We start from the raw sequence: 19,720 nt of genomic DNA, 5'->3' as shown, positions 1-19,720 counted from the left end.
TGTGAAGCACTTGTGGTGCCCCACAGCTGGATTCCATAAGTCCATATTGGCTTGAGAATAGTCTTGTAGACAAGCAGCTTCGTTTTGTCCCTCAGCTTGGAACTTTTCCCAACAAGCCAGTGGAGTTGCTTAAGGCGTATGTTGGCCTGGGTACGCTTCCTATCAATGTGAGGGCCCCATGTCAGCCTTCTATCCAGTGTAAGCCCCAGGTATTTGGAGGTGCTGGTAGTGGGGATCGTGTCGCCGTCAAGAGTGACCGGAGGGCATTCTCCTCTGCGCAGGGAAAATGTTGTATGGGAGGATTTTTCGGCGTTAACCGCAATATTCCATCGTTTTAGCCATGGATTCAAAGCATCCAGTTGCCTCTGGATGATGGCTGAAGCTCCATCTGGATTAGTAGCGGTGGCGAGGAACGCGGTGTCGTCGGCATAGGTGGCTATTGTGAGGTGACGGGAGGGTATTATAGGAAGGTCTGCTGTGAAGAGGGTGTAGAGGATGGGACCAAGGACGCTGCCTTGAGGTACTCCGGCTCTTATGGGCCTTGGCGTGCTGGATGAGGATCCGCAACGCACTTGGAATTCTCTTCCTTCGGTGTAAGATTTGAGTAGAGCGTAGTGGGAACTGGGAAGGTGGGACTTAAGTTTGTGGAGGAGACCGGAATGCCACACTCTGTCAAACGCCTGCTTGACATCGAGGAAGACGGCCGAACAGTATCTTTTCTTCTCGAATGCATCGAGGATTCTTGATACGAGCCGGTGGCATTGTTCGGGTGTTCCATGAGATCGCCTGAATCCAAACTGGTGATCCGGGATCAAACCAGCCTCGTCCAGTACTGGCAACACTCTGCGCAGAAATACTCTTTCGAGTATTTTGGAGAGTATTGCCAGCAAACTAATCGGTCTATATGAGGCAAGATTGGCTTCAGGTTTTCCGGGTTTAAGGATGAGGATGACTTCTGCACGTTTCCATGATCTCGGGAAGTACCCTAGTGAGAAGCAGCTGTTGAAGATGTTAGCCAACATCTGGGAGCAAGGAGGAGGCATAATTTTGAGGGAAGTGGCGTCGATACGATCCAGTCCGGGGGATTTGCTGGCCTTTAGGGAGGCGATCTCCTGCGCAACCTCTTCAGGGGTGACGGGCTCTATCGGCAAGCTGGGTGGAGATGGACTCTCAAGGAACCTGGTGGTGGCAGCACGCTCTTCACCAGTGCATCTGTTGAATGGGGTGAATGCGTTCTGGAGGTGATCTGCGAATGCTTCTGCTCTTTCGTCATCGGAACGGCACCAAGAGCCATCCGCTTTGCGCACTGGCGACGCCTTTTTTGCAGGCCTCCTGATGTGGCGCGTGACATGCCACAGATTGTGTTGCGGGTCACCAGGTTCCAGCTCTTCAAGGAATCGATTGAATGAGTCCTGCCGTAGTGTGCAGAGCTTGACCTTAAGCTCCTTGCTGGCTCTGTTGAGTGCCGCTTTATCCCTTGGGTTGCGCGAGGAGAACCAAATACGTCTGAGGCGCCTCTTCTCCGCCACGAAGGCCGCAATCTCTGGAGACCAAAGGTGGAGATCTCGCTCAGGTGTTCTCGGGGTAGTTGGAGGAGGAGGGTTGGCGAACTTAGCCGCATTGTGCATTTCCTCAGTGAGTGTACTAATCGCCGCATCAATGTCTCTTGGGGAGGAAAGAGGAGGATCCAGGTCCAGGGAGGATAGCATCCAGAAGGTAAATTTGGAGGAGTCGGTATGCTTCCCGGTGAGTCTTCTGGGCAGGTCTTTTTTTAGGACTGGGATATTGAGGAGCATTCTTATTGCACTGTGGTCGGATAGCAGCTTGTTGTATGTGGTGCATGAGAGTCTGGCTTGTCCTATGCCTTTGGAGATGGCAAAATCCAAGAGGTCGGGAGACAAGGCAGGGTTAGTAGGCCAGTGGGTTGGCTCACCAGTGGAGTGGCAATTCAGTCTTCTGCTCTGCACGAACTTGTGGAGCGTTCTGCCTTTGGGGTTGATGGAGCGGGACCCCCACCAAGAGTGTTTGGCGTTAAAGTCACCGGCTGCTATGAAGCGAGGACCAAAGGACTCGAAAAGCTCTTGTAAGCGAGTCTCGGTGACTGAGTGTCTGGGGGGGAAGTAGACCGCTCCAATGGTGATGTCCCCCTGAAGGCTGGAGATTCGAGCCAGGGCACACTGGGCCCATTCCTCCTGGAACGCAGGTAGCTCCGTGTACTGGATACCACTCCTGATGAGCATGGCTGCTCCTCCGCGCGCTCTGCCAGATGGATGGTTGGCAAGTAAAACATCATAGCCGCTGATGTTGTAGTGGGATCGTGGACAAAAATGGGTTTCGGATACAAGGAGTATGTCAATCGCTTCCGTTTTTATAAGGTATTCTACCTCGGCTCTGCTCCTCTGCAGGCCGTTAGCATTCCAAATGACTATGTTCAGGCTTATTTCCATGATTTGGCATTGAGGATGGAAGCAATAAGCTGCGTCATTTGGGAGAACATTTTCTCCATCATACTTTCAACCATTCCTTGAAAACGGGCAAGATTTGTTCCAGGTTATTGGATTGCGGAGCTTCGGGTGGGGTTTGGCGGTTTTGGTTGGGATCGGATTGCTGTGGTACATGAGTAGCCTTGAGCGCGTCTTTATAGCTCATGTTGGAGATGTTTGGGATCTGGATGGTGCTGGGCTTGCTGGTGGGTGTGGCCGGTCTGGGTTTAGGGGCTTGCTGTGCCTTGGCCTTCTTGTAGGCAGGGCATCCTCTGTATGAAGCGGGGTGGTCAGCTTGGCAGTGAAGGCAGCATGCCTTCTCATCCTCCTTCTTAGTGCAAGTCCTGGAGTCGTGTTGGCCACCACATTTCACGCATCGGTGCTCGAGGAAGCAGTAGCGCTGGGTATGTCCAAACCCTTGGCATCTAAAGCACTGAGGCACGTCGTTGAATTTACGGGGAGGCTCGATGGTGACGACCGACCTGCACAGTCTCCTGATTTGGTAGACCTCCTTGTTGTTACTGGCGGGTTCCATGTTGGCGAAAAATAACCCGAGTGGCTCCTTGGTTTTCCTACCAATAGGATTATGCAGGTCTCTGACCTTATGCCCTAGTCTTTCAAGTTCCTCTTGAATCTCGTCACGATCGGCGGTGTGGTGTAATCCCTTGATTACGACTCTGTATGCCCTCTCATCTTTGGGCTGGAACGTGCGATGCCTTTTGTTCTGGGAAACCAGGTGCCTACGAAGCTCGGAGTAAGACTCCTTGTCAGGCATCATTACACGCACGTTGTTGCGTTCCGATTTGTATGTGAAGTCTTTGCTGGGACCCACGAGAGTCGTAATCATCTTGATCAGAGCAGAAATGTTGGTCACGTCCGGGATGAATATCGGGGGTGGCTTGAAAGTCCTCGGGGTAGGCTTGGGTTTGTCCGGGGTTTTGTTGGCAGCGGGTACAGGTTCTTCGTCTGAGGCGGCTTGGTCGTCGTCGTCATTGTCTTCCTCATCGCTCGAGAGGATGGCAAACTGGTTGTTTGCTAACCTACGACGCGAAGCTGCGCTGGTGCTGGGCGTGACGTCAAGTTCCTCCATTTGGGGCTTGCGCGCAGGCTTGCGCTTGACCTCACCGGGCTCCGAATGCGAGGTGCTGGAGTCGCTGCTAGTGCTGGCTCCCTTGCTCTTAGGGCCTTCTTGCAGGGCGTGGATTTGCCTGGCTTGATGACACGCGGGGGGGCCTGCCAATCCATGTTGTAGGGTGAGGGGTAGAAGGGGGGGGGGGGGGGGGGGGGGCGGGGGGGGGGGCGGGGGAGGGGGGTGGGGGGGGGGGGGGGGGGGGGGGGGCGGGGGGGGAGCTGGGTACAGTTTGGTCGGAGAACAAACCACTGCACGTGGCTGCTGCTGTGTTAAAGTTGCTTTAACTATGCGCTTGATTGTAAAACAACCAGATAACACGCACGCTCGAGTGTGCCGTTAGTGTTTTTGCGAGTCGTTTAGGCAACGCGAGCTGAACCCAAATCAGAGCGCCGCGGCGATATCTCGCGACGCGGTGACCGTTGCAATAACGGAGGTAACGAAATACGAAAAAAGCGAAACAATTTCTTGCTTGCGGTCCGCAGGCACGTCTGCACTCGTTGAGTGTTCGATCGCGACTCATCACATTTAGTGACGCATATGATATTGTCTCTATCATATAATTAATATAAAGACTTTAATGATTTGTGTCACGTTGCCAAACACCTCGTCATCAATTTAGTGACGCATATGATATTGTCCCTATCATATAATTAATATAAAGACTTTTTAAAGAATTGTTATCAAAGTTGCCAAAACACCTCGTCATCAAACTACTATATTATGGTTGCGCCGACCTCTCATATTGTATTCTCTTATGTCTTCATAGGATTTTGGCAATTATACGAGTAAATTAAATAATATACATATGAAAATGATTAATTATTATATGTATAAGGGAAAAAAATGCTGAAATATTCCCATATTATCTTAGTATTATAGAGGAAAGACCGTTGCCGACCTCTGATATTGTTCAAAACTTATGTATTTATATGATTTTGGCAATTATATGAGTAAATTAAATAATATACATATAAAATGATTAAATATTATATGTATAAATGTATAAGGAAAAAATGATGAAATATTCCCACATTATCTTAGTATTATAGAGGAAAGACCGTTGCTGACCTCTGATATTGTTCAAAACTTATGTATTTATATGATTTTGGCAATAATATGAGTAAATTAAATAATATACATATGAAAATGATTAATTATTATATGTATAAATGTATAAGGGAAAAAATGCTGAAAATATTCCCATATTATCTTAGTATTATAGAGGAAAGACCGTTGCTGACCTCTGATATTGTTCAAAACTTATGTATTTATATGATTTTGGCAATTATATGAGTAAATTAAATAATATACATATGAAAATTATTAATTATTATATGTATAGGGGAAAAAATGCTGAAATATTCCCACATTCTCTTAGTATTATAGAGAAAAGCCATTATAGTGAGAGGGTATAGTAGTGTAAACGACCGGAATTACGACAGAGGGTTCAAAAACTACTATAGGTAGGCAGTGGTTGCCGACCTCTCATATTGTTCAAAACTTATGTATTCATATGATTTTGGCAATTATATGAGTAAATTAAATAATATACATATGAAAATTATTAATTATTATATGTATAGGGGAAAAAATGCTGAAATATTCCCACATTCTCTTAGTATTATAGAGAAAAGCCATTATAGTGAGAGGGTATAGTAGTGTAAACGACCGGAATTACGACAGAGGGTTCAAAAACTACTATAGGTAGGCAGTGGTTGCCGACCTCTCATATTGTTCAAAACTTATGTATTCATATGATTTTGGCAATTATATGAGTAAATTAAATAATATACATATGAAAATTATTAATTATTATATGTATAGGGGAAAAAATGCTGAAATATCCCACATTCTCTTAGTATTATAGAGAAAAGCCATTATAGTGAGAGGGTATAGTAGTGTAAACGACCGGAATTACGACAGAGGGTTCAAAAACTACTATAGGTAGGCAGTGGTTGCCGACCTCTCATATTGTTCAAAACTTATGTATTCATATGATTTTGGCAATAATATGAGTAAATTAAATAATATACATATGAAAATGATTAATTATTATATGTATAGGGAAAAAATGCTGAAAATATCCCACATTCTCTTAGTATTATAGAGAAAAGCCATTATAGTGAGAGGGTATAGTAGTGTAAACGACCGGAATTACGACAGAGGGTTCAAAAACTACTATAGGTAGGCAGTGGTTGCCGACCTCTCATATTGTTCAAAACTTATGTATTCATATGATTTTGGCAATAATATGAGTAAATTAAATAATATACATATGAAAATGATTAATTATTATATGTATAAGGGAAAAAATGCTGAAAATATCCCACATTCTCTTAGTATTATAGAGAAAAGCCATTATAGTGAGAGGGTATAGTAGTGTAAACGACCGGAATTACGACAGAGGGTTCAAAAACTACTATAGGTAGGCAGTGGTTGCCGACCTCTCATATTGTTCAAAACTTATGTATTCATATGATTTTGGCAATAATATGAGTAAATTAAATAATATACATATGAAAATGATTAATTATTATATGTATAAGGGAAAAAATGCTGAAAATATCCCACATTCTCTTAGTATTATAGAGAAAAGCCATTATAGTGAGAGGGTATAGTAGTGTAAACGACCGGAATTACGACAGAGGGTTCAAAAACTACTATAGGTAGGCAGTGGTTGCCGACCTCTCATATTGTTCAAAACTTATGTATTCATATGATTTTGGCAATAATATGAGTAAATTAAATAATATACATATGAAAATGATTAATTATTATATGTATAAGGGAAAAAATAATCATATTATATATGAATAATGGAAAAAAAATGAAATGTTCCTATAATCTCTTAATATATAAGAGAATAGCCCGTATGTTGGGTGGCAAACGGAATTGAAAATACCCGCTTTGAGGACAGCGGGTTCAAAAACTACTATAGGTAGGCAGTGGTTGCCGACCTCCCGCATTATTCGAAATATTTATTTCGGATTATGTTTATATTGGTTACATACAATAAAGTATATTATTATCCGTACAAATTTGTTTCTCAGTTCTATAGAACACGGGACTTGGCTCCGCGGATAATAGGAATATACGCTTTATAGATAATATCGTTGAAACAAAAGTCAAGTTTCTATTATATATAGAATAACAAATCGTTTCCATATATTATCGTTAATTTTTGGAGGCAGGCAAATATTAATTTATTACCTGCCGTATAGTTGGATTATTATATCGTTACGGTATAATACAAATATGGATTCTTATGAAAGAAATATAAAATTATATATTAAATGTGGAAATATTATCATATGCGCTTGGTTTTATGTTATATATTACCAGAGATATATATGAAAAGAGATAAATTTTAAATTTATCTTCAAAATGCAAATGATTTAACTTAATATTTATATTGGTTAAACAAAAATTGTACATGTGTGGATACAATAATTATGTATGTTGGAAATAAAATGATATTTTATAATGAAATATGTATGTATAAAAAGATAAAATTATAGAAATATATATATTACAATAATTAGATGAAATTCTTGTTATATTGGTAAAACAAGTATAAATTAAAAATGAAAATATGGATTACGAATGCTATATAAAAATGGCCGTAATCGAATGGATTTTTTTACTTATATATTTAAAATTTTACCCAAAGGCGAAATATTGAATTTTATTCAATATAATAAAAATCATGGAATTATATAAAGTGAAAAATCTATATATCTATATATCTATTATATTGCTTATTTCGATTCAAAATATATGAATGGAATATGAAGGAAAAACATTATTCTGGTTGATCCTGCCAGTAGTTATATGCTTGTCTCAAAGATTAAGCCATGCATGTCTAAGTACACACGAATTAAAAGTGAAACCGCAAAAGGCTCATTATATCAGTTATGGTTCCTTAGATCGTTAACAGTTACTTGGATAACTGTGGTAATTCTAGAGCTAATACATGCAATTAAAACATGAACCTTATGGGACATGTGCTTTTATTAGGCTAAAACCAAGCGATCGCAAGATCGTTATATTGGTTGAACTCTAGATAACATGCAGATCGTATGGTCTTGTACCGACGACAGATCTTTCAAATGTCTGCCCTATCAACTTTTGATGGTAGTATCTAGGACTACCATGGTTGCAACGGGTAACGGGGAATCAGGGTTCGATTCCGGAGAGGGAGCCTGAGAAACGGCTACCACATCTAAGGAAGGCAGCAGGCGCGTAAATTACCCACTCCCAGCTCGGGGAGGTAGTGACGAAAAATAACAATACAGGACTCATATCCGAGGCCCTGTAATTGGAATGAGTACACTTTAAATCCTTTAACAAGGACCAATTGGAGGGCAAGTCTGGTGCCAGCAGCCGCGGTAATTCCAGCTCCAATAGCGTATATTAAAGTTGTTGCGGTTAAAACGTTCGTAGTTGAACTTGTGCTTCATACGGGTAGTACAACTTACAATTGTGGTTAGTACTATACCTTTATGTATGTAAGCGTATTACCGGTGGAGTTCTTATATGTGATTAAATACTTGTATTTTTTCATATGTTCCTCCTATTTAAAAACCTGCACTAGTGCTCTTAAACGAGTGTTATTGTGGGCCGGTACTATTACTTTGAACAAATTAGAGTGCTTAAAGCAGGCTTCAAATGCCTGAATATTCTGTGCATGGGATAATGAAATAAGACCTCTGTTCTGCTTTCATTGGTTTTCAGATCAAGAGGTAATGATTAATAGAAGCAGTTTGGGGGCATTAGTATTACGACGCGAGAGGTGAAATTCTTGGACCGTCGTAAGACTAACTTAAGCGAAAGCATTTGCCAAAGATGTTTTCATTAATCAAGAACGAAAGTTAGAGGTTCGAAGGCGATCAGATACCGCCCTAGTTCTAACCATAAACGATGCCAGCTAGCAATTGGGTGTAGCTACTTTTATGGCTCTCTCAGTCGCTTCCCGGGAAACCAAAGCTTTTGGGCTCCGGGGGAAGTATGGTTGCAAAGCTGAAACTTAAAGGAATTGACGGAAGGGCACCACCAGGAGTGGAGCCTGCGGCTTAATTTGACTCAACACGGGAAAACTTACCAGGTCCGAACATAAGTGTGTAAGACAGATTGATAGCTCTTTCTCGAATCTATGGGTGGTGGTGCATGGCCGTTCTTAGTTCGTGGAGTGATTTGTCTGGTTAATTCCGATAACGAACGAGACTCAAATATATTAAATAGATATCTTCAGGATTATGGTGCTGAAGCTTATGTAGCCTTCATTCATGGTGGCAGTAAAATGTTTATTGTGTTTGAATGTGTTTATGTAAGTGGAGCCGTACCTGTTGGTTTGTCCCATTATAAGGACACTAGCTTCTTAAATGGACAAATTGCGTCTAGCAATAATGAGATTGAGCAATAACAGGTCTGTGATGCCCTTAGATGTCCTGGGCTGCACGCGCGCTACAATGAAAGTATCAACGTGTATTTCCTAGACCGAGAGGTCCGGGTAAACCGCTGAACCACTTTCATGCTTGGGATTGTGAACTGAAACTGTTCACATGAACTTGGAATTCCCAGTAAGTGTGAGTCATTAACTCGCATTGATTACGTCCCTGCCCTTTGTACACACCGCCCGTCGCTACTACCGATTGAATTATTTAGTGAGGTCTCCGGACGTGATCACTGTGACGCCTTGCGTGTTACGGTTGTTTCGCAAAAGTTGACCGAACTTGATTATTTAGAGGAAGTAAAAGTCGTAACAAGGTTTCCGTAGGTGAACCTGCGGAAGGATCATTATTGTATAATATCCTTATCGTTAATAAACATTTGTTATAATACAAATAAATACAATTTACCAAAATAAAAATATTACAAAATGATTCCACGGAATCAAAAGTTAAAGTCAAAATAAAATGAAGATGGCTTTTATTTTATATGTGGGGCTTGGCAACCTCATAAAAAGACTTTAACATTATTAATGTTGTTGTGCGTATTTGTGGCAGTACCTACTACAACAATGGCGTTTCCTATAAAAACAAATTCTCGAAAATGGAAATCGAAGAAACTGAACAAAATTTGAAAGTAGAAGTCGAATTAAAATTAAAATAATTTTGAATGTGGTATTCAAAATAAGTGTGTGTGTATATGGACCATAATATACACGCGTTGCGAATATGTATTGTTCATCTATGTTATGAGCATACGTTGGCTAATGCAACAACCTAAAATATACAATGTTTGTACCTGTCATCCATCAGGTTAATGTTTTATATAAATTTTGCAGTATGTGTCACCCAAAATAGCAAACCATAACCAGATTTTTATGATACATAATGCTTATATGAAACTAAGACATATCGCAACATTTATTTTTAGGTATAAAAATAAATTTATTGAAGGAATTGATATATGCCAGTAAAATGGTGTATTTTTAATTTCTTTCAATAAAAACAATATTGATATTATATAAAAATGAATTATAAAACTCTAAGCGGTGGATCACTCGGCTCATGGGTCGATGAAGAACGCAGCAAACTGTGCGTCATCGTGTGAACTGCAGGACACATGAACATCGACATTTTGAACGCATATCGCAGTCCATGCTGTTATGTACTTTAATTAATTTTATAGTGCTGCTTGGACTACATATGGTTGAGGGTTGTAAGACTATGCTAATTAAGTTGTTTATAAATTTTTTATAAGCATATGGTATATTATTGGATTAAATAATGATTTTATTCATAATATTAAAAAAGAAATGAAAAACATTATCTCACATTTGAATGTGAAAAACGAAGAGAAATATTTTCTTTTTCAATCAAATAATACTGAGAAATGTCTAGCATAAAAAATTGAAATATTTTTCATCTAGAATTGTCTCTTATTAATGATTCGGAAAAAGAAAAATCTTGGTTTTGTTATTATTCTTCGTTGGTTCGTTAAATGGATAAAAAATAACTTTGCTTACAAGAACTATTGGAACTATTTATAACGAATTTAATTGATTGTTTTATCATTTATATATAAAGAATTTATGGCAAAAAATAGTTATATATACAACCTCAACTCATATGGGACTACCCCCTGAATTTAAGCATATTAATTAGGGGAGGAAAAGAAACTAACAAGGATTTTCTTAGTAGCGGCGAGCGAAAAGAAAACAGTTCAGCACTAAGTCACTTTGTCTATATGGCAAATGTGAGATGCAGTGTATGGAGCGTCAATATTCTAGTATGAGAAATTAATGATTTAAGTCCTTCTTAAATGAGGCCATTTACCCATAGAGGGTGCCAGGCCCGTATAACGTTAATGATTACTAGATGATGTTTCCAAAGAGTCGTGTTGCTTGATAGTGCAGCACTAAGTGGGTGGTAAACTCCATCTAAAACTAAATATAACCATGAGACCGATAGTAAACAAGTACCGTGAGGGAAAGTTGAAAAGAACTCTGAATAGAGAGTTAAACAGTACGTGAAACTGCTTAGAGGTTAAGCCCGATGAACCTGAATATCCGTTATGGAAAATTCATCATTAAAATTGTAATATTTAAATAATATTATTAAGAATAATGTGCATTTTTTCCATATAAGGACATTGTAATCTATTAGCATATCCCAAATTTATCATAAAATATAACTTATAGTTTATTCCAATTAAATTGCTTGCATTTTAACACAGAATAAATGTTATTAATTTGATAAAGTGCTGATAGATTTATATTATTACAGAGCGTTAATTTTTCGGAATTATATAATGGCATAATTATCATTGATTTTTGTGTTTATTATATGCTCTTGTATGATTAACAATGCGAAAGATTCAGGATACCTTCGGGACCCGTCTTGAAACACGGACCAAGGAGTCTAACATATGTGCAAGTTATTGGGATGTAAACCTAATAGCGTAATTAACTTGACTAATAATGGGATTAGTTTTTTAGCTATTTATAGCTAATTAACACAATCCCGGGGCGTTCTATATAGTTATGTATAATGTATATTTATATTATTTATGCCTCTAACTGGAACGTACCTTGAGCATATATGCTGTGACCCGAAAGATGGTGAACTATACTTGATCAGGTTGAAGTCAGGGGAAACCCTGATGGAAGACCGAAACAGTTCTGACGTGCAAATCGATTGTCAGAATTGAGTATAGGGGCGAAAGACCAATCGAACCATCTAGTAGCTGGTTCCTTCCGAAGTTTCCCTCAGGATAGCTGGTGCATTTTAATATTATATAAAATAATCTTATCTGGTAAAGCGAATGATTAGAGGCCTTAGGGTCGAAACGATCTTAACCTATTCTCAAACTTTAAATGGGTAAGAACCTTAACTTTCTTGATATGAAGTTCAAGGTTATGATATAATGTGCCCAGTGGGCCACTTTTGGTAAGCAGAACTGGCGCTGTGGGATGAACCAAACGTAATGTTACGGTGCCCAAATTAACAACTCATGCAGATACCATGAAAGGCGTTGGTTGCTTAAAACAGCAGGACGGTGATCATGGAAGTCGAAATCCGCTAAGGAGTGTGTAACAACTCACCTGCCGAAGCAACTAGCCCTTAAAATGGATGGCGCTTAAGTTGTATACCTATACATTACCGCTAAAGTAGATGATTTATATTACTTGTGATATAAATTTTGAAACTTTAGTGAGTAGGAAGGTACAATGGTATGCGTAGAAGTGTTTGGCGTAAGCCTGCATGGAGCTGCCATTGGTACAGATCTTGGTGGTAGTAGCAAATAATCGAATGAGACCTTGGAGGACTGAAGTGGAGAAGGGTTTCGTGTGAACAGTGGTTGATCACGAGTTAGTCGGTCCTAAGTTCAAGGCGAAAGCCGAAAATTTTCAAGTAAAACAAAAATGCCTAACTATATAAACAAAGCGAATATAATACACTTGAATAATTTTGAACGAAAGGGAATACGGTTCCAATTCCGTAACCTGTTGAGTATCCGTTTGTTATTAAATATGGGCCTCGTGCTCATCCTGGCAACAGGAACGACCATAAAGAAGCCGTCGAGAGATATCGGAAGAGTTTTCTTTTCTGTTTTATAGCCGTACTACCATGGAAGTCTTTCGCAGAGAGATATGGTAGATGGGCTAGAAGAGCATGACATATACTGTTGTGTCGATATTTTCTCCTCGGACCTTGAAAATTTATGGTGGGGACACGCAAACTTCTCAACAGGCCGTACCAATATCCGCAGCTGGTCTCCAAGGTGAAGAGTCTCTAGTCGATAGAATAATGTAGGTAAGGGAAGTCGGCAAATTAGATCCGTAACTTCGGGATAAGGATTGGCTCTGAAGATTGAGATAGTCGGGCTTGATTGGGAAACAATAACATGGTTTATGTGCTCGTTCTGGGTAAATAGAGTTTCTAGCATTTATGTTAGTTACTTGTTCCCCGGATAGTTTAGTTACGTAGCCAATTGTGGAACTTTCTTGCTAAAATTTTTAAGAATACTATTTGGGTTAAACCAATTAGTTCTTATCAATTATAACGATTATCAATTAACAATCAATTCAGAACTGGCACGGACTTGGGGAATCCGACTGTCTAATTAAAACAAAGCATTGTGATGGCCCTAGCGGGTGTTGACACAATGTGATTTCTGCCCAGTGCTCTGAATGTCAAAGTGAAGAAATTCAAGTAAGCGCGGGTCAACGGCGGGAGTAACTATGACTCTCTTAAGGTAGCCAAATGCCTCGTCATCTAATTAGTGACGCGCATGAATGGATTAACGAGATTCCTACTGTCCCTATCTACTATCTAGCGAAACCACAGCCAAGGGAACGGGCTTGGAATAATTAGCGGGGAAAGAAGACCCTTTTGAGCTTGACTCTAATCTGGCAGTGTAAGGAGACATAAGAGGTGTAGAATAAGTGGGAGATATTAGACCTCGGTTTGGTATCGTCAATGAAATACCACTACTCTTATTGTTTCCTTACTTACTTGATTAAATGGAACGTGTATCATTTCCTAGCCATTATACGGATATATTTATTATATCTTATGGTATTGGGTTTTGATGCAAGCTTCTTGATCAAAGTATCACGAGTTTGTTATATAATCGCAAACAAATTCTTTAATAAAACGATGCATTTATGTATTTTTGATTTGAAAATTTGGTATAACTCCAATTACTCAGGTATGATCCAATTCAAGGACATTGCCAGGTAGGGAGTTTGACTGGGGCGGTACATCTCTCAAATAATAACGGAGGTGTCCCAAGGCCAGCTCAGTGCGGACAGAAACCACACATAGAGCAAAAGGGCAAATGCTGACTTGATCTCGGTGTTCAGTACACACAGGGACAGCAAAAGCTCGGCCTATCGATCCTTTTGGTTTAAAGAGTTTTTAACAAGAGGTGTCAGAAAAGTTACCATAGGGATAACTGGCTTGTGGCGGCCAAGCGTTCATAGCGACGTCGCTTTTTGATCCTTCGATGTCGGCTCTTCCTATCATTGTGAAGCAAAATTCACCAAGCGTTGGATTGTTCACCCATGCAAGGGAACGTGAGCTGGGTTTAGACCGTCGTGAGACAGGTTAGTTTTACCCTACTAATGACAAAACGTTGTTGCGACAGCATTCCTGCGTAGTACGAGAGGAACCGCAGGTACGGACCAATGGCACAATACTTGTTCGAGCGAACAGTGGTATGACGCTACGTCCGTTGGATTATGCCTGAACGCCTCTAAGGTCGTATCCGTGCTGGACTGCAATGATAAATAAGGGGCAATTTGCATTGTATGGCTTCTAAACCATTTAAAGTTTATAATTTATTTTATAAACGACAATGGATGTGATGCCAATGTAATTTGTAACATAGTAAATTAGGAGGATCTTCGATCACCTGATGCCGCGCTAGTTACATATAAAAGCATTATTTAATACAATGACAAAGCCTAGAATCAATTGTAAACGACTTTTGTAACAGGCAAGGTGTTGTAAGTGGTTGAGCAGCTGCCATACTGCGATCCACTGAAGCTTATCCTTTGCTTGATGATTCGATAAATAAATGATTTTTCCTGTAGCCAAACAAACACCTCGTCATCAATTTAGTGACGCATATGATATTGTCCCTATCATATAATTTTTGATATAAAGACTTTAAAGAATTCTATCACGTTGCCAAATACCTCGTCATCAATTTAGTGACGCATATGATATTGTCCCTATCATATAATTAATATAAAGACTTTAATGAATTGTGTCAAGTTGCCAAACACCTCGTCATCAATTTAGTGACGCATATGATATTGTCCCTATCATATAATTTTTGATATAAAAACTTTAAAGAATTGTATCAAGTTGCCAAATACCTCGTCATCAATTTAGTGACGCATATGATATTGTCCCTATCATATAATTAATATAAAGACTTTAATGAATTGTGTCAAGTTGCCAAACACCTCGTCATCAATTTAGTGACGCATATGATATTGTCCCTATCATATAATTTTTGATATAAAGACTTTAAAGAATTATATCAAGTTGCCAAATACCTCGTCATCAATTTAGTGACGCATATGATATTGTCTCTATCATATAATTAATATAAAGACTTTAATGAATTGTGTCAAGTTGCCAAACACCTCGTCATCAATTTAGTGACGCATATGATATTGTCCCTATCATATAATTTTGATATAAAAACTTTAAAGAATTGTATCAAGTTGCCAAATACCTCGTCATCAATTTAGTGACGCATATGATATTGTCCCTATCATATAATTAATATAAAGACTTTAATGAATTGTGTCAAGTTGCCAAACACCTCGTCATCAATTTAGTGACGCATATGATATTGTCCCTATCATATAATTTTTGATATAAAAACTTTAAAGAATTGTATCAAGTTGCCAAATACCTCGTCATCAATTTAGTGACGCATATGATATTGTCCTATCATATAATTAATATAAAGACTTTAATGAATTGTGTCAAGTTGCCAAACACCTCGTCATCAATTTAGTGACGCATATGATATTGTCCCTATCATATAATTTTGATATAAAGACTTTAAAGAATTATATCAAGTTGCCAAATACCTCGTCATCAATTTAGTGACGCATATGATATTGTCTCTATCATATAATTAATATAAAGACTTTAATGATTTGTGTCAAGTTGCCAAACACCTCGTCATCAATTTAGTGACGCATATGATATTGTCCCTATCATATAATTAATATAAAGACTTTTTAAAGAATTGTATCAAGTTGCCAAACACCTCGTCATCAACTACTATATTATGGTTGCGCCGACCTCTCATATTGTATTCTCTTATGTCTTCATAGGATTTTGGCAATTATACGAGTAAATTAAATAATATACATATGAAAATGATTAATTATTATATGTATAAGGGAAAAAATGCTGAAATATTCCCATATTATCTTAGTATTATAGAGGAAAGACCGTTGCCGACCTCTGATATTGTTCAAAACTTATGTATTTATATGATTTTGGCAATTATATGAGTAAATTAAATAATATACATATAAAATGATTAAATATTATATGTATAAATGTATAAAGGAAAAATGATGAAATATTCCCACATTATCTTAGTATTATAGAGGAAAGACCGTTGCTGACCTCTGATATTGTTCAAAACTTATGTATTTATATGATTTTGGCAATAATATGAGTAAATTAAATAATATACATATGAAAATGATTAATTATTATATGTATAAATGTATAAGGGAAAAAATGCTGAAATATTCCCATATTATCTTAGTATTATAGAGGAAAGACCGTTGCTGACCTCTGATATTGTTCAAAACTTATGTATTTATATGATTTTGGCAATTATATGAGTAAATTAAATAATATACATATGAAAATTATTAATTATTATATGTATAGGGAAAAAATGCTGAAATATCCCACATTCTCTTAGTATTATAGAGAAAAGCCATTATAGTGAGAGGGTATAGTAGTGTAAACGACCGGAATTACGACAGAGGGTTCAAAAACTACTATAGGTAGGCAGTGGTTGCCGACCTCTCATATTGTTCAAAACTTATGTATTCATATGATTTTGGCAATTATATGAGTAAATTAAATAATATACATATGAAAATTATTAATTATTATATGTATAGGGGAAAAAATGCTGAAATATTCCCACATTCTCTTAGTATTATAGAGAAAAGCCATTATAGTGAGAGGGTATAGTAGTGTAAACGACCGGAATTACGACAGAGGGTTCAAAACTACTATAGGTAGGCAGTGGTTGCCGACCTCTCATATTGTTCAAAACTTATGTATTCATATGATTTTGGCAATTATATGAGTAAATTAAATAATATACATATGAAAATTATTAATTATTATATGTATAGGGGAAAAAATGCTGAAATATTCCCACATTCTCTTAGTATTATAGAGAAAAGCCATTATAGTGAGAGGGTATAGTAGTGTAAACGACCGGAATTACGACAGAGGGTTCAAAAACTACTATAGGTAGGCAGTGGTTGCCGACCTCTCATATTGTTCAAAACTTATGTATTCATATGATTTTGGCAATAATATGAGTAAATTAAATAATATACATATGAAAATGATTAATTATTATATGTATAAGGGGAAAAAATGCTGAAAATATCCCACATTCTCTTAGTATTATAGAGAAAAGCCATTATAGTGAGAGGGTATAGTAGTGTAAACGACCGGAATTACGACAGAGGGTTCAAAAACTACTATAGGTAGGCAGTGGTTGCCGACCTCTCATATTGTTCAAAACTTATGTATTCATATGATTTTGGCAATAATATGAGTAAATTAAATAATATACATATGAAAATGATTAATTATTATATGTATAAGGGAAAAAATAATCATATTATATATGAATAATGGAAAAAAAATGAAATGTTCCTATAATCTCTTAATATATAAGAGAATAGCCCGTATGTTGGGTGGCAAACGGAATTGAAAATACCCGCTTTGAGGACAGCGGGTTCAAAAACTACTATAGGTAGGCAGTGGTTGCCGACCTCCCGCATTATTCGAAATATTTATTTCGGATTATGTTTATATTGGTTACATACAATAAAGTATATTATTATCCGTACAAATTTGTTTCTCAGTTCTATAGAACACGGGACTTGGCTCCGCGGATAATAGGAATATACGCTTTATAGATAATATCGTTGAAACAAAAGTCAAGTTTCTATTATATATAGAATAACAAATCGTTTCCATATATTATCGTTAATTTTTGGAGGCAGGCAAATATTAATTTATTACCTGCCGTATAGTTGGATTATTATATCGTTACGGTATAATACAAATATGGATTCTTATGAAAGAAATATAAAATTATATATTAAATGTGGAAATATTATCATATGCGCTTGGTTTTATGTTATATATTACCAGAGATATATATGAAAAGAGATAAATTTAAATTTATCTTCAAAATGCAAATGATTTAACTTAATATTTATATTGGTTAAACAAAATTGTACATGTGTGGATACAATAATTATGTATGTTGGAAATAAAATGATATTTTATAATGAAATATGTATGTATAAAAGATAAAATTATAGAAATATATATATTACAATAATTAGATGAAATTCTTGTTATATTGGTAAAACAAGTATAAATTAAAAATGAAAATATGGATTACGAATGCTATATAAAAATGGCCGTAATCGAATGGATTTTTTACTTATATATTTAAAATTTTACCCAAAGGCGAAATATTGAATTTTATTCAATATAATAAAAATCATGGAATTATATAAAGTGAAAAATCTATATATCTATATATCTATTATATTGCTTATTTCGATTCAAAATATATGAATGGAATATGAAGGAAAAACATTATTCTGGTTGATCCTGCCAGTAGTTATATGCTTGTCTCAAAGATTAAGCCATGCATGTCTAAGTACACACGAATTAAAAGTGAAACCGCAAAAGGCTCATTATATCAGTTATGGTTCCTTAGATCGTTAACAGTTACTTGGATAACTGTGGTAATTCTAGAGCTAATACATGCAATTAAAACATGAACCTTATGGGACATGTGCTTTTATTAGGCTAAAACCAAGCGATCGCAAGATCGTTATATTGGTTGAACTCTAGATAACATGCCAGATCGTATGGTCTGTACCGACGACAGATCTTTCAAATGTCTGCCCTATCAACTTTTGATGGTAGTATCTAGGACTACCATGGTGCAACGGGTAACGGGGAATCAGGGTTCGATTCCGGAGAGGGAGCCTGAGAAACGGCTACCACATCTAAGGAAGGCAGCAGGCGCGTAAATTACCCACTCCCAGCTCGGGGAGGTAGTGACGAAAAATAACAATACAGGACTCATATCCGAGGCCCTGTAATTGGAATGAGTACACTTTAATCCTTTAACAAGGACCAATTGGAGGGCAAGTCTGGTGCCAGCAGCCGCGGTAATTCCAGCTCCAATAGCGTATATTAAAGTTGTTGCGGTTAAAACGTTCGTAGTTGAACTTGTGCTTCATACGGGTAGTACAACTTACAATTGTGGTTAGTACTATACTTTATGTATGTAAGCGTATTACCGGTGGAGTTCTTATATGTGATTAAATACTTGTATTTTTTCATATGTTCCTCCTATTTAAAAACCTGCACTAGTGCTCTTAAACGAGTGTTATTGTGGGCCGGTACTATTACTTTGAACAAATTAGAGTGCTTAAAGCAGGCTTCAAATGCCTGAATATTCTGTGCATGGGATAATGAAATAAGACCTCTGTTTCTGCTTTCATTGGTTTTCAGATCAAGAGGTAATGATAATAGAAGCAGTTTGGGGCATTAGTATTACGACGCGAGAGGTGAATTCTTGGACCGTCGTAAGACTAACTTAAGCGAAAGCATTTGCCAAAGATGTTTTCATTAATCAAGAACGAAAGTTAGAGGTTCGAAGGCGATCAGATACCGCCCTAGTTCTAACCATAAACGATGCCAGCTAGCAATTGGGTGTAGCTACTTTTATGGCTCTCTCAGTCGCTTCCCGGAAACCAAAGCTTTTGGGCTCCGGGGAAGTATGGTTGCAAAGCTGAAACTTAAAGGAATTGACGGAAGGGCACCACCAG

The 19,720-nt window shown here is 37.8% G+C and overlaps 3 non-coding genes across 3 annotated transcripts; all 3 read left to right on the top strand.

The window, feature by feature from the left end:
• Window positions 1–7,419: 7,419 nt before the first annotated feature.
• Window positions 7,420–9,414, top strand: LOC117149411. Its single transcript, XR_004460278.1, has one exon. It is a non-coding gene; the product is annotated as a small subunit ribosomal RNA (ribosomal RNA).
• A 686-nt stretch (window positions 9,415–10,100) lies between these two features.
• On the top strand, window positions 10,101–10,279 carry LOC117149406. Its single transcript, XR_004460275.1, has one exon. It is a non-coding gene; the product is annotated as a 5.8S ribosomal RNA (ribosomal RNA).
• A 395-nt stretch (window positions 10,280–10,674) lies between these two features.
• Window positions 10,675–14,636, top strand: LOC117149407. The gene has a single exon (XR_004460276.1). It is a non-coding gene; the product is annotated as a large subunit ribosomal RNA (ribosomal RNA).
• The last annotated feature ends 5,084 nt before the right edge of the window (window positions 14,637–19,720 follow it).

This window comes from Drosophila mauritiana, unplaced genomic scaffold (genome assembly GCF_004382145.1).
Source record: "Drosophila mauritiana strain mau12 unplaced genomic scaffold, ASM438214v1 U_209, whole genome shotgun sequence".
Classification (NCBI taxonomy): Eukaryota; Metazoa; Arthropoda; class Insecta; order Diptera; family Drosophilidae; genus Drosophila; species Drosophila mauritiana.
This window is presented reverse-complemented; position numbering and strand designations above follow the sequence as displayed.